Consider the following 14,614-nt stretch of genomic DNA (forward strand, 5'->3'; position numbering starts at 1 on the left):
CATCCCTAAACCTCCCTCACCCACCTACCCACAACCTCCCTCACGTGCTTACCCACTTACACTTTTTCTTACCACACTTTCAACCCCAAACCACACCCTCCCTAAATTGTTCAGAACTTAACTCTCATTGGCCAAGTACCTAAATGAGTCACATAACTAAAAATGTTCTATTCTTTTTTAACCAAACACAAATACAAAAATAATCGTAAGGGTCAACCCTAACCCTAACTTTCAACGCTAACCCTAACTCTTCTCTGATTGGTTAGTACCCAAATGAGTCACATACCTAAATTTTCGTATTCCCCTATAACCCTAACCCTAACCCTAACCCTAACCCTAACCCTAACCCTAACCCTAACCCTAATAATCCTAAGTGTCAACCCTAACTTTCAACCCTAACTTTCAACCCTAACTTTCAACCCTAACTTTCAACCCTAACTCTTCTCTGATTGGTTAGTACCCAAATGAGTCACATACCTAAATTTTCGTATTCCCCTATAACCCTGGGCCAAACAAAAATAGAAAAATAATCCTAAGTGTCAACCCTAACTTTCAACCCTAACTTTCAACCCTAACTTTCAACCCTAACTTTCAACCCTAACTCTTCTCTGATTGGTTAGTACCCAAATGAGTCACATACCTAAATTTTCGTATTCCCCTATAACCCTGGGCCAAACAAAAATAGAAAAATAATCCTAAGTGTCAACCCTAACTTTCAACCCTAACTTTCAACCCTAACTTTCAACCCTAACTTTCAACCCTAACTTTCAACCCTAACTCTTCTCTGATTGGTTAGTACCCAAATGAGTCACATACCTAAATTTTCGTATTCCCCTATAACCCTGGGCCAAACAAAAATAGAAAAATAATCCTAAGTGTCAACCCTAACTTTCAACCCTAACTTTCAACCCTAACTTTCAACCCTAACTCTTCTCTGATTGGTTAGTACCCAAATGAGTCACATACCTAAATTTTCGTATTCCCCTATAACCCTAACCCTAACCCTAACCCTAACCCTAACCCTAACCCTAACCCTAACCCTAACCCTAACCCTAACCCTAACCCTAACCCTAACTTTCAACCCTAACCCTAACCCTAACCCTAACCCTAACCCTAACCCTAACTTTCAACCCTAACTCTTCTCTGATTGGTTAGTACCCAAATGAGTCACATACCTAAATTTTCGTATTCCCCTATAACCCTGGGCCAAACAAAAATACAAAAATAATCCTAAATGTCAACCCTAACTTTCAACCCTAACTTTCAACCCTAACTTTCAACCCTAACTTTCAACCCTAACTTTCAACCCTAACTCTTCTCTGATTGGTTAGTACCCAAATGAGTCACATACCTAAATTTTCGTATTCCCCTATAACCCTGGGCCAAACAAAAATAGAAAAATAATCCTAAGTGTCAACCCTAACTTTCAACCCTAACTTTCAACCCTAACTTTCAACCCTAACTTTCAACCCTAACTTTCAACCCTAACTCTTCTCTGATTGGTTAGTACCCAAATGAGTCACATACCTAAATTTTCGTATTCCCCTATAACCCTAACCCTAACCCTAACCCTAACCCTAACCCTAACCCTAACCCTAACCCTAACCCTAACCCCTATAACCCTGGGCCAAACAAAAATAGAAAAATAATCCTAAGTGTCAACCCTAACTTTCAACCCTAACTTTCAACCCTAACTTTCAACCCTAACTTTCAACCCTAACTCTTCTCTGATTGGTTAGTACCCAAATGAGTCACATACCTAAATTTTCGTATTCCCCTATAACCCTGGGCCAAACAAAAATAGAAAAATAATCCTAAGTGTCAACCCTAACTTTCAACCCTAACTTTCAACCCTAACTTTCAACCCTAACTCTTCTCTGATTGGTTAGTACCCAAATGAGTCACATACCTAAATTTTCGTATTCCCCTATAACCCTGGGCCAAACAAAAATAGAAAAATAATCCTAAGTGTCAACCCTAACTTTCAACCCTAACTTTCAACCCTAACTTTCAACCCTAACTTTCAACCCTAACTTTCAACCCTAACTCTTCTCTGATTGGTTAGTACCCAAATGAGTCACATACCTAAATTTTCGTATTCCCCTATAACCCTGGGCCAAACAAAAATAGAAAAATAATCCTAACTTTCAACCCTAACTTTCAACCCTAACTTTCAACCCTAACTTTCAACCCTAACTTTCAACCCTAACTTTCAACCCTAACTTTCAACCCTAACTCTTCTCTGATTGGTTAGTACCCAAATGAGTCACATACCTAAATTTTCGTATTCCCCTATAACCCTGGGCCAAACAAAAATAGAAAAATAATCCTAAGTGTCAACCCTAACTTTCAACCCTAACTTTCAACCCTAACTTTCAACCCTAACTCTTCTCTGATTGGTTAGTACCCAAATGAGTCACATACCTAAATTTTCGTATTCCCCTATAACCCTAACCCTAACCCTAACCCTAACCCTAACCCTAACCCTAACCCTAACCCTAACCCTAACCCTAACCCTAACCCTAACCCTAACCCTAACCCTAACTTTCAACCCTAACCCTAACCCTAACCCTAACCCTAACCCTAACCCTAACTTTCAACCCTAACTCTTCTCTGATTGGTTAGTACCCAAATGAGTCACATACCTAAATTTTCGTATTCCCCTATAACCCTGGGCCAAACAAAAATACAAAAATAATCCTAAATGTCAACCCTAACTTTCAACCCTAACTTTCAACCCTAACTTTCAACCCTAACTCTTCTCTGATTGGTTAGTACCCAAATGAGTCACATACCTAAATTTTCGTATTCCCCTATAACCCTGGGCCAAACAAAAATAGAAAAATAATCCTAAGTGTCAACCCTAACTTTCAACCCTAACTTTCAACCCTAACTTTCAACCCTAACTTTCAACCCTAACTTTCAACCCTAACTCTTCTCTGATTGGTTAGTACCCAAATGAGTCACATACCTAAATTTTCGTATTCCCCTATAACCCTGGGCCAAACAAAAATAGAAAAATAATCCTAAGTGTCAACCCTAACTTTCAACCCTAACTTTCAACCCTAACTTTCAACCCTAACTTTCAACCCTAACTCTTCTCTGATTGGTTAGTACCCAAATGAGTCACATACCTAAATTTTCGTATTCCCCTATAACCCTGGGCCAAACAAAAATAGAAAAATAATCCTAACTTTCAACCCTAACTTTCAACCCTAACTTTCAACCCTAACTTTCAACCCTAACTTTCAACCCTAACTCTTCTCTGATTGGTTAGTACCCAAATGAGTCACATACCTAAATTTTCGTATTCCCCTATAACCCTAACCCTAACCCTAACCCTAACCCTAACCCTAACCCTAACTTTCAACCCTAACTCTTCTCTGATTGGTTAGTACCCAAATGAGTCACATACCTAAATTTTCGTATTCCCCTATAACCCTGGGCCAAACAAAAATACAAAAATAATCCTAAATGTCAACCCTAACTTTCAACCCTAACTTTCAACCCTAACTTTCAACCCTAACTTTCAACCCTAACTTTCAACCCTAACTCTTCTCTGATTGGTTAGTACCCAAATGAGTCACATACCTAAATTTTCGTATTCCCCTATAACCCTGGGCCAAACAAAAATAGAAAAATAATCCTAAGTGTCAACCCTAACTTTCAACCCTAACTTTCAACCCTAACTTTCAACCCTAACTTTCAACCCTAACTTTCAACCCTAACTCTTCTCTGATTGGTTAGTACCCAAATGAGTCACATACCTAAATTTTCGTATTCCCCTATAACCCTGGGCCAAACAAAAATAGAAAAATAATCCTAAGTGTCAACCCTAACTTTCAACCCTAACTTTCAACCCTAACTTTCAACCCTAACTTTCAACCCTAACTCTTCTCTGATTGGTTAGTACCCAAATGAGTCACATACCTAAATTTTCGTATTCCCCTATAACCCTGGGCCAAACAAAAATAGAAAAATAATCCTAACTTTCAACCCTAACTTTCAACCCTAACTTTCAACCCTAACTTTCAACCCTAACTTTCAACCCTAACTCTTCTCTGATTGGTTAGTACCCAAATGAGTCACATACCTAAATTTTCGTATTCCCCTATAACCCTAACCCTAACCCTAACCCTAACCCTAACTTTCAACCCTAACCCTAACCCTAACTTTCAACCCTAACTCTTGTCTGATTGGTTAGTACCCAAATGAGTCACATACCTAAATTTTCGTATTCCCCTATAACCCTGGGCCAAACAAAAATAGAAAAATAATCCTAACTTTCAACCCTAACTTTCAACCCTAACTTTCAACCCTAACTTTCAACCCTAACTTTCAACCCTAACTCTTGTCTGATTGGTTAGTACCCAAATGAGTCACATACCTAAATTTTCGTATTCCCCTATAAACCCTGGGCCAAACAAAAATAGAAAAATAATCCTAAGTGTCAACCCTAACTTTCAACCCTAACTTTCAACCCTAACTTTCAACCCTAACTTTCAACCCTAACTCTTCTCTGATTGGTTAGTACCCAAATGAGTCACATACCTAAATTTTCGTATTCCCCTATAACCCTAACCCTAACCCTAACCCTAACCCTAACCCTAATACCCTAACCCTAACCCTAACCCTTTCCCTAACCCTAACCCTAAATTTTCGTATTCCCCTATAACCCTGGGCCAAACAAAAATAGAAAAATAATCCTAAGTGTCAACCCTAACTTTCAACCCTAACTTTCAACCCTAACTTTCAACCCTAACTTTCAACCCTAACTTTCAACCCTAACTCTTCTCTGATTGGTTAGTACCCAAATGAGTCACATACCTAAATTTTCGTATTCCCCTATAACCCTAACCCTAACCCTAACCCTAACCCTAACCCTAAATTTTCGTATTCCCCTATAACCCTAACCCTAACTTTCAACCCTAACTTTCAACCCTAACTCTTCTCTGATTGGTTAGTACCCAAATGAGTCACATACCTAAATTTTCGTATTCCCCTATAACCCTAACCCTAACCCTAACCCTAACTTTCAACCCTAACTCTTCTCTGATTGGTTAGTACCCAAATGAGTCACATACCTAAATTTTCGTATTCCCCTATAACCCTAACCCTAACCCTAACCCTAACCCTAACCCTAACCCTTTCAACCCTAACTTTCAACCCTAACTTTCAACCCTAACTTTCAACCCTAACTTTCAACCCTAACTTTCAACCCTAACTTTCAACCCTAACTCTTCTCTGATTGGTTAGTACCCAAATGAGTCACATACCTAAATTTTCGTATTCCCCTATAACCCTGGGCCAAACAAATATAGAAAAATAATCCTAAGTGTCAACCCTAACTTTCAACCCTAACTTTCAACCCTAACTTTCAACCCTAACTTTCAACCCTAACTCTTCTCTGATTGGTTAGTACCCAAATGAGTCACATACCTAAATTTTCGTATTCCCCTATAACCCTAACCCTAACCCTAACCCTAACCCTAACCCTAACCCTAACTTTCAACCCTAACTTTCAACCGTAACTTTCAACCCTAACTTTTCTCTGATTGGTTAGTACCCAAATGAGTCACATACCTACATTTTCGTATTCCCCTATAACCCTGGGCCAAACAAAAATAGAAAAATAATCCTAAGTGTCAACCCTAACTTTCAACCCTAACTTTCAACCCTAACTTTCAACCCTAACTTTCAACCCTAACTCTTCTCTGATTGGTTAGTACCCAAATGAGTCACATACCTAAATTTTCGTATTCCCCTATAACCCTGGGCCAAACAAAAATAGAAAAATAATCCTAAGTGTCAACCCTAACTTTCAACCCTAACTTTCAACCCTAACTTTCAACCCTAACTCTTCTCTGATTGGTTAGTACCCAAATGAGTCACATACCTAAATTTTCGTATTCCCCTATAACCCTAACCCTAACCCTAACCCTAACCCTAACCCTAACTTTCAACCCTAACTTTCAACCCTAACTTTCAACCCTAACTTTCAACCCTAACTCTTCTCTGATTGGTTAGTACCCAAATGAGTCACATACCTAAATTTTCGTATTCCCCTATAACCCTAACCCTAACCCTAACCCTAACCCTAACCCTAACCCTAACCCTAACCCTAACCCTAACCCTAACTTTCAACCCTAACTTTCAACCCTAACTTTCAACCCTAACTTTCAACCCTAACTTTCAACCCTAACTCTTCTCTGATTGGTTAGTACCCAAATGAGTCACATACCTAAATTTTCGTATTCCCCTATAACCCTGGGCCAAACAAAAATAGAAAAATAATCCTAACTTTCAACCCTAACTTTCAACCCTAACTTTCAACCCTAACTCTTCTCTGATTGGTTAGTACCCAAATGAGTCACATACCTAAATTTTCGTATTCCCCTATAACCCTGGGCCAAACAAAAATAGAAAAATAATCCTAAGTGTCAACCCTAACTTTCAACCCTAACTTTCAACCCTAACTTTCAACCCTAACTTTCAACCCTAACTCTTCTCTGATTGGTTAGTACCCAAATGAGTCACATACCTAAATTTTCGTATTCCCCTATAACCCTGGGCCAAACAAAAATAGAAAAATAATCCTAAGTGTCAACCCTAACTTTCAACCCTAACTTTCAACCCTAACTTTCAACCCTAACTCTTCTCTGATTGGTTAGTACCCAAATGAGTCACATACCTAAATTTTCGTATTCCCCTATAACCCTGGGCCAAACAAAAATAGAAAAATAATCCTAAGTGTCAACCCTAACTTTCAACCCTAACTTTCAACCCTAACTTTCAACCCTAACTTTCAACCCTAACTCTTCTCTGATTGGTTAGTACCCAAATGAGTCACATACCTAAATTTTCGTATTCCCCTATAACCCTGGGCCAAACAAAAATCGAAAAATAATCCTAAGTGTCAACCCTAACTTTCAACCCTAACTTTCAACCCTTACTTTCAACCCTAACTTTCAACCCTAACTTTCAACCCTAACTCTTCTCTGATTGGTTAGTACCCAAATGAGTCACATACCTAAATTTTCGTATTCCCCTATAACCCTAACCCTAACCCTAACCCTAACCCTAACCCTAACTTTCAACCCTAACTTTCAACCCTAACTTTCAACCCTAACTCTTCTCTGATTGGTTAGTACCCAAATGAGTCACATACCTACATTTTCGTATTCCCCTATAACCCTGGGCCAAACAAATATAGAAAAATAATCCTAACTTTCAACCCTAACTTTCAACCCTAACTTTCAACCCTAACTTTCAACCCTAACTCTTCTCTGATTGGTTAGTACCCAAATGAGTCACATACCTAAATTTTCGTATTCCCCTATAACCCTGGGCCAAACAAAAATAGAAAAATAATCCTAAGTGTCAACCCTAACTTTCAACCCTAACTTTCAACCCTAACTTTCAACCCTAACTTTTCTCTGATTGGTTAGTACCCAAATGAGTCACATACCTAAATTTTCGTATTCCCCTATAACCCTGGGCCAAACAAAAATAGAAAAATAATCCTAAGTGTCAACCCTAACTTTCAACCCTAACTTTCAACCCTAACTTTCAACCCTAACTCTTCTCTGATTGGTTAGTACCCAAATGAGTCACATACCTAAATTTTCGTATTCCCCTATAACCCTAACCCTAACCCTAACCCTAACCCTAACTTTCAACCCTAACTTTCAACCCTAACTTTCAACCCTAACTTTCAACCCTAACTTTCAACCCTAACTCTTCTCTGATTGGTTAGTACCCAAATGAGTCACATACCTAAATTTTCGTATTCCCCTATAACCCTAACCCTAACCCTAACCCTAACCCTAACTCTAACCCTAACCCTAACCCTAACCCTAACCCTAACTTTCAACCCTAACTCTTCTCTGATTGGTTAGTACCCAAATGAGTCACATACCTAAATTTTCGTATTCCCCTATAACCCTGGGCCAAACAAAAATAGAAAAATAATCCTAAGTGTCAACCCTAACTTTCAACCCTAACTTTCAACCCTAACTTTCAACCCTAACTTTCAACCCTAACTCTTCTCTGATTGGTTAGTACCCAAATGAGTCACATACCTAAATTTTCGTATTCCCCTATAACCCTGGGCCAAACAAAAATAGAAAAATAATCCTAAGTGTCAACCCTAACTTTCAACCCTAACTTTCAACCCTAAATCTTCTCTGATTGGTTAGTACCCAAATGAGTCACATACCTAAATTTTCGTATTCCCCTATAACCCTAACCCTAACCCTAACCCTAACCCTAACCCAAATGAGTCACATACCTAAATTTTCGTATTCCCCTATAACCCTGGGCCAAATAAAAATAGAAAAATAATCCTAACTTTCAACCCTAACTTTCAACCCTAACTTTCAACCCTAACTTTCAACCCTAACTTTCAACCCTAACTCTTCTCTGATTGGTTAGTACCCAAATGAGTCACATACCTAAATTTTCGTATTCCCCTATAACCCTAACCCTAACCCTAACCCTAACCCTAATAATCCTAAGTGTCAACCCTAACTTTCAACCCTAACTTTCAACCCTAACTTTCAACCCTAACTTTCAACCCTAACTCTTCTCTGATTGGTTAGTACCCAAATGAGTCACATACCTAAATTTTCGTATTCCCCTATAACCCTGGGCCAAACAAAAATAGAAAAATAATCCTAAGTGTCAACCCTAACTTTCAACCCTAACTTTCAACCCTAACTTTCAACCCTAACTCTTCTCTGATTGGTTAGTACCCAAATGAGTCACATACCTAAATTTTCGTATTCCCCTATAACCCTGGGCCAAACAAAAATAGAAAAATAATCCTAAGTGTCAACCCTAACTTTCAACCCTAACTTTCAACCCTAACTCTTCTCTGATTGGTTAGTACCCAAATGAGTCACATACCTAAATTTTCGTATTCCCCTATAACCCTGGGCCAAACAAAAATAGAAAAATAATCCTAACTTTCAACCCTAACTTTCAACCCTAACTTTCAACCCTAACTTTCAACCCTAACTTTCAACCCTAACTCTTCTCTGATTGGTTAGTACCCAAATGAGTCACATACCTAAATTTTCGTATTCCCCTATAACCCTAACCCTAACCCTAACCCTAACCCTAACTTTCAACCCTAACTTTCAACCCTAACTTTCAACCCTAACTTTCAACCCTAACTTTCAACCCTAACTCTTCTCTGATTGGTTAGTACCCAAATGAGTCACATACCTAAATTTTCGTATTCCCCTATAACCCTAACCCTAACCCTAACTCTAACCCTAACCCTAACCCTAACCCTAACCCTAACCCTAACTTTCAACCCTAACTCTTCTCTGATTGGTTAGTACCCAAATGAGTCACATACCTAAATTTTCGTATTCCCCTATAACCCTGGGCCAAACAAAAATAGAAAAATAATCCTAAGTGTCAACCCTAACTTTCAACCCTAACTTTCAACCCTAACTTTCAACCCTAACTTTCAACCCTAACTCTTCTCTGATTGGTTAGTACCCAAATGAGTCACATACCTAAATTTTCGTATTCCCCTATAACCCTAACCCTAACCCTAACTTTCAACCCTAACTTTCAACCCTAACTTTCAACCCTAACTTTCAACCCTAACTTTCAACCCTAACTCTTCTCTGATTGGTTAGTACCCAAATGAGTCACATACCTAAATTTTCGTATTCCCCTATAACCCTAACCCTAACCCTAACTCTAACTCTAACCCTAACCCTAACCCTAACCCTAACCCTAACCCTAACCCTAACCCTAACTTTCAACCCTAACTCTTCTCTGATTGGTTAGTACCCAAATGAGTCACATACCTAAATTTTCGTATTCCCCTATAACCCTGGGCCAAACAAAAATAGAAAAATAATCCTAAGTGTCAACCCTAACTTTCAACCCTAACTTTCAACCCTAACTTTCAACCCTAACTTTCAACCCTAACTCTTCTCTGATTGGTTAGTACCCAAATGAGTCACATACCTAAATTTTCGTATTCCCCTATAACCCTGGGCCAAACAAAAATAGAAAAATAATCCTAAGTGTCAACCCTAACTTTCAACCCTAACTTTCAACCCTAAATCTTCTCTGATTGGTTAGTACCCAAATGAGTCACATACCTAAATTTTCGTATTCCCCTATAACCCTAACCCTAACCCTAACCCTAACCCTAACCCAAATGAGTCACATACCTAAATTTTCGTATTCCCCTATAACCCTGGGCCAAATAAAAATAGAAAAATAATCCTAACTTTCAACCCTAACTTTCAACCCTAACTTTCAACCCTAACTTTCAACCCTAACTTTCAACCCTAACTCTTCTCTGATTGGTTAGTACCCAAATGAGTCACATACCTAAATTTTCGTATTCCCCTATAACCCTAACCCTAACCCTAATAATCCTAAGTGTCAACCCTAACTTTCAACCCTAACTTTCAACCCTAACTTTCAACCCTAACTCTTCTCTGATTGGTTAGTACCCAAATGAGTCACATACCTAAATTTTCGTATTCCCCTATAACCCTGGGCCAAACAAAAATAGAAAAATAATCCTAAGTGTCAACCCTAACTTTCAACCCTAACTTTCAACCCTAACTTTCAACCCTAACTCTTCTCTGATTGGTTAGTACCCAAATGAGTCACATACCTAAATTTTCGTATTCCCCTATAACCCTGGGCCAAACAAAAATAGAAAAATAATCCTAAGTGTCAACCCTAACTTTCAACCCTAACTTTCAACCCTAACTCTTCTCTGATTGGTTAGTACCCAAATGAGTCACATACCTAAATTTTCGTATTCCCCTATAACCCTGGGCCAAACAAAAATAGAAAAATAATCCTAACTTTCAACCCTAACTTTCAACCCTAACTTTCAACCCTAACTTTCAACCCTAACTTTCAACCCTAACTCTTCTCTGATTGGTTAGTACCCAAATGAGTCACATACCTAAATTTTCGTATTCCCCTATAACCCTGGGCCAAACAAAAATAGAAAAATAATCCTAAGTGTCAACCCTAACTTTCAACCCTAACTTTCAACCCCAACTTTCAACCCTAACTTTCAACCCTAACTCTTCTCTGATTGGTTAGTACCCAAATGAGTCACATACCTAAATTTTCGTATTCCCCTATAACCCTGGGCCAAACAAAAATAGAAAAATAATCCTAAGTGTCAACCCTAACTTTCAACCCTAACTTTCAACCCTAACTTTCAACCCTAACTTTCAACCCTAACTCTTCTCTGATTGGTTAGTACCCAAATGAGTCACATTCCTAAATTTTCGTATTCCCCTATAACCCTAACCCTAACCCTAACGTTTATCTCTATGGCAATGAACAGACCCGCTTATTGCCCCCCGGTCCGACCCCCCAGAGATGGACTCCAACTGGACAAGCACAGTCTCACCAAGTATGTGGAGGGCACTGATCGGATTGACATGTTTCTAAGGAACTTTGAAATGCAGTGCCGGCGGTACGGGGTGCTTCCCCAGCATAGGGTTGCACGCCTGGACCCGCTACTCTCCAGCTTGGCTAAACAGACTTTGATGGCGCTTACAGAGGAGTTTGCTGATGACTATGACCACCTGAAAGAACTTTTGCTGTTTCAGCATGGTTTTACCCCTGAAGCTTACCGGGGTAAGTTCCGGCTGGAGGAGAGGCACCCTCAGGAGACCTATGTCACTTATGTGACCCGCATGGCTTTGTATGGGTTACACTGGGTGGAGGGCTCTGAGGCCAAGACTTACCAACGCCTGCTGGACCTCATCTTTCAGGAGCAGCTCATGCAGCAGTGCCCGCCGGCGGTGAGGGCTTTTGTGTATGATAAAAAGCCCAAGACCTACACCGAGGCGGCGAGGATGGCAGATGACTATGTGGTCAGCCGGTCCCAGATGACCGCCAAGGTACCAGCCAAAGCGGTAACCCCACCGGCGCCGGCCAAGAAAGCTGTGAGTACCCCCCAGTGGACCCAAAAGCCGCCTGCGGGCAGCGGGTCACAGAAAGCGGGAGAGCTCCGGCATGAGCGCCGGTGCTACAATTGCAACAGCACTGGTCACATCAGACCAGATTGCCCGGAACCCCTGCGTTCCAACGGACCTTATCGAGGGCAACGCACCCCAGCTGCAAAGCCGGTAGCCCGCGTGCGGGTGGCTTCCACCAAAGAACCAGGACCGGTCATGGAAACAACTCCCAGCGAGACGTCCCATGTCACCCCTACCCCGGTTTCTTCAGTGCCTACAGCCAGGAGCGGAGGACATCACAGCGCAGACCTGCAGCAGACGGACGGCAGGAGCAAGCATCTCACCCCGGTCACAGTCGGTGACCGGCAAGCAGTTGGCTTACTTGATTCAGGAGCTGCAGTGACCCTGGTCCGACCTGATATGGTCCGGCCAGAGGAATTGATCCCAGGCCCTGGGATACAGATCACTGTGGCTGACGGAGAGCCACGTTTCCTGCAGGTGGCCCGCATTTTTTTGGATTGGGGGGTGGGCAAGGGTGTGCGGGAGGTGGGGGTTTTACCAGGTTTGGATGCTGAAATTCTTTTGGGCAATGACCTGGGACCGATGACCTGCACCTACGACCGTGTGCCCCAGCCCGCTGCAGTGGCGGCGGTTACCCGGAGCCAGACCGCGGCAATGTCGGCGGTGGCCACCCCAGTCCCCCAGCCTTTGGGACCAACGTTAGCGGAGGGCACAGAGGAGCCCAGGGAGGTAAGCCAGGATCAGTTGCAACCACAGGCTGACTTACTGTTCCCCCTTACCGTGTCCCCTTCCCCTGACAATGACATGACTGGGGGGGGGCAGATTTAGGAGCCCAGTTTAGGGAGGCAGTGAAGGCAGACCCTACCCTGGCCGGCGTGAGACTTCAGGCGTCCGAATCTCAGGCAGGGGAGGGCACTGAGCGCTGCCTATGGCATAAGGGACTCCTATACAGAGAAGAAGGGAACCCGAGAATAGAGAAGGGATTGACCGGTAAGCGACAGCTAGTAGTACCCCAGGGGTACCGACAGCAATTGTTATGGGTAGCTCACTCTATTCCGTTAGCGGGACATCAGGGGGTCACCAGAACGCGAGCCCGGTTATTGCAGCGTTATTTCTGGCCGGGGGCATCCAGGGATGCGGCTGATTTCTGCCGCTCCTGTGATGCCTGCCAGCGAGTAGGTAAGGCGGGCGACCGTGTGAAGGCACCCCTGAGACCCCTACCGATAATAGGGGAACCCTTCCAGAAGGTAGCGATGGACCTGATAGGACCCCTCATGATTCCTAGCAGGTCAGGGAAGTGCTACATCCTCACGGTGGTGGATTTTGCCACCCGGTACCCTGAGGCGGTAGCGCTGGGCACCATAAGTGCCAAGACAGTGGCAGCAGCTTTGCTGAACATTTTTGCTAGGGTAGGTTTCCCTAGTGAGATCCTAACTGATCAGGGGTCGCAGTTCATGAGTGAACTGTTACATTGTCTCTGGGATGCCTGCGGTGTACAGCACCAGCGCACTACCCCTTACCATCCCCAAACAAACGGATTATGTGAGAGGTTTAATGGTACCCTGAAGCAGATGCTTCGGACCTTTATAGAGGCGGAGGGGAAAGACTGGGAGATTCACCTGCAGCACTTGCTGTTTGCATACCGAGAGGTACCGCAAGAATCTACAGGCTTCTCCCCCTTCGAGCTACTATATGGCCGCAGGGTACGTGGACCTCTGGACCTCTTCCGTGAGGGATGGGAGGGGAAGACTACTGCTACTGATGCTTCAGTGATCCAGTATGTAGTAGATCTCAGAGACCGGTTAGAGATGCTTATGGGGGTGGCCCAGGACCACCTCAGGGCTGCTCAGACCAAGCAGAAGCAATGGTATGACCAGCAGGCCGTAGCAGAGAATTCATCCCAGGACAGCAGGTGCTTGTTCTCAAACCCACTCGGGAGAACAAGCTGATGGCTGCCTGGTCGGGACCGTACCCGGTTATCCGAAAGGTGAATGAGTGCAACTATGTTGTACAGGTAGCGCCTGAGAGGCACAAGACATATCACATTAATATGTTAAAGGAATACAGAGCACCGAGTATGGGAGCAGTAATGGCCATTTGTAGCCCACTGCTGGAGGATCCGGCGAGCAATGCTCTGCCTGATCTCCTAGGGGAGGCAAAGCAAGGAAACACTGTTGAGCAGGTAGAGATCGGGGCACAGTTGAGTGCTAGGCAGAAGGGAGAAGCCAGGGACATGCTAGCTCAGTATAGCGCCCTCTTCACTGACATGCCAGGGACCACACATCTCACCAAACACCCAGTACACACAGGGGACCTGCAGCCTCTGCATAAGCACGCTTATAGAGTGTCAGCAGAGGTCAAGACAAGTATGGAGAGAGAGATTGAGGAGATGCTGACCCTAGGGGTAATTACTCCGTCCCAGAGCCCTTGGGCAAGTCCAGTAGTCCTAGTGCCTAAGAAGGACAAAACCACCCGGTTTTGTGTGTACTACCGGTTGCTCAATGCTGGGACGGTGTCAGATGCTTACCCCATGCCCCGCATGGATGAGTTACTAGATGAACTCGCGGGGGCAAAGTATCTGACCACCATGGATCTGAGCAAAGGCTACTGGCAGATTCCCCTGACCC

This window comes from Ascaphus truei, unplaced genomic scaffold (assembly GCF_040206685.1).
Source record: "Ascaphus truei isolate aAscTru1 unplaced genomic scaffold, aAscTru1.hap1 HAP1_SCAFFOLD_1768, whole genome shotgun sequence".
Classification (NCBI taxonomy): domain Eukaryota; kingdom Metazoa; phylum Chordata; class Amphibia; order Anura; family Ascaphidae; genus Ascaphus; species Ascaphus truei.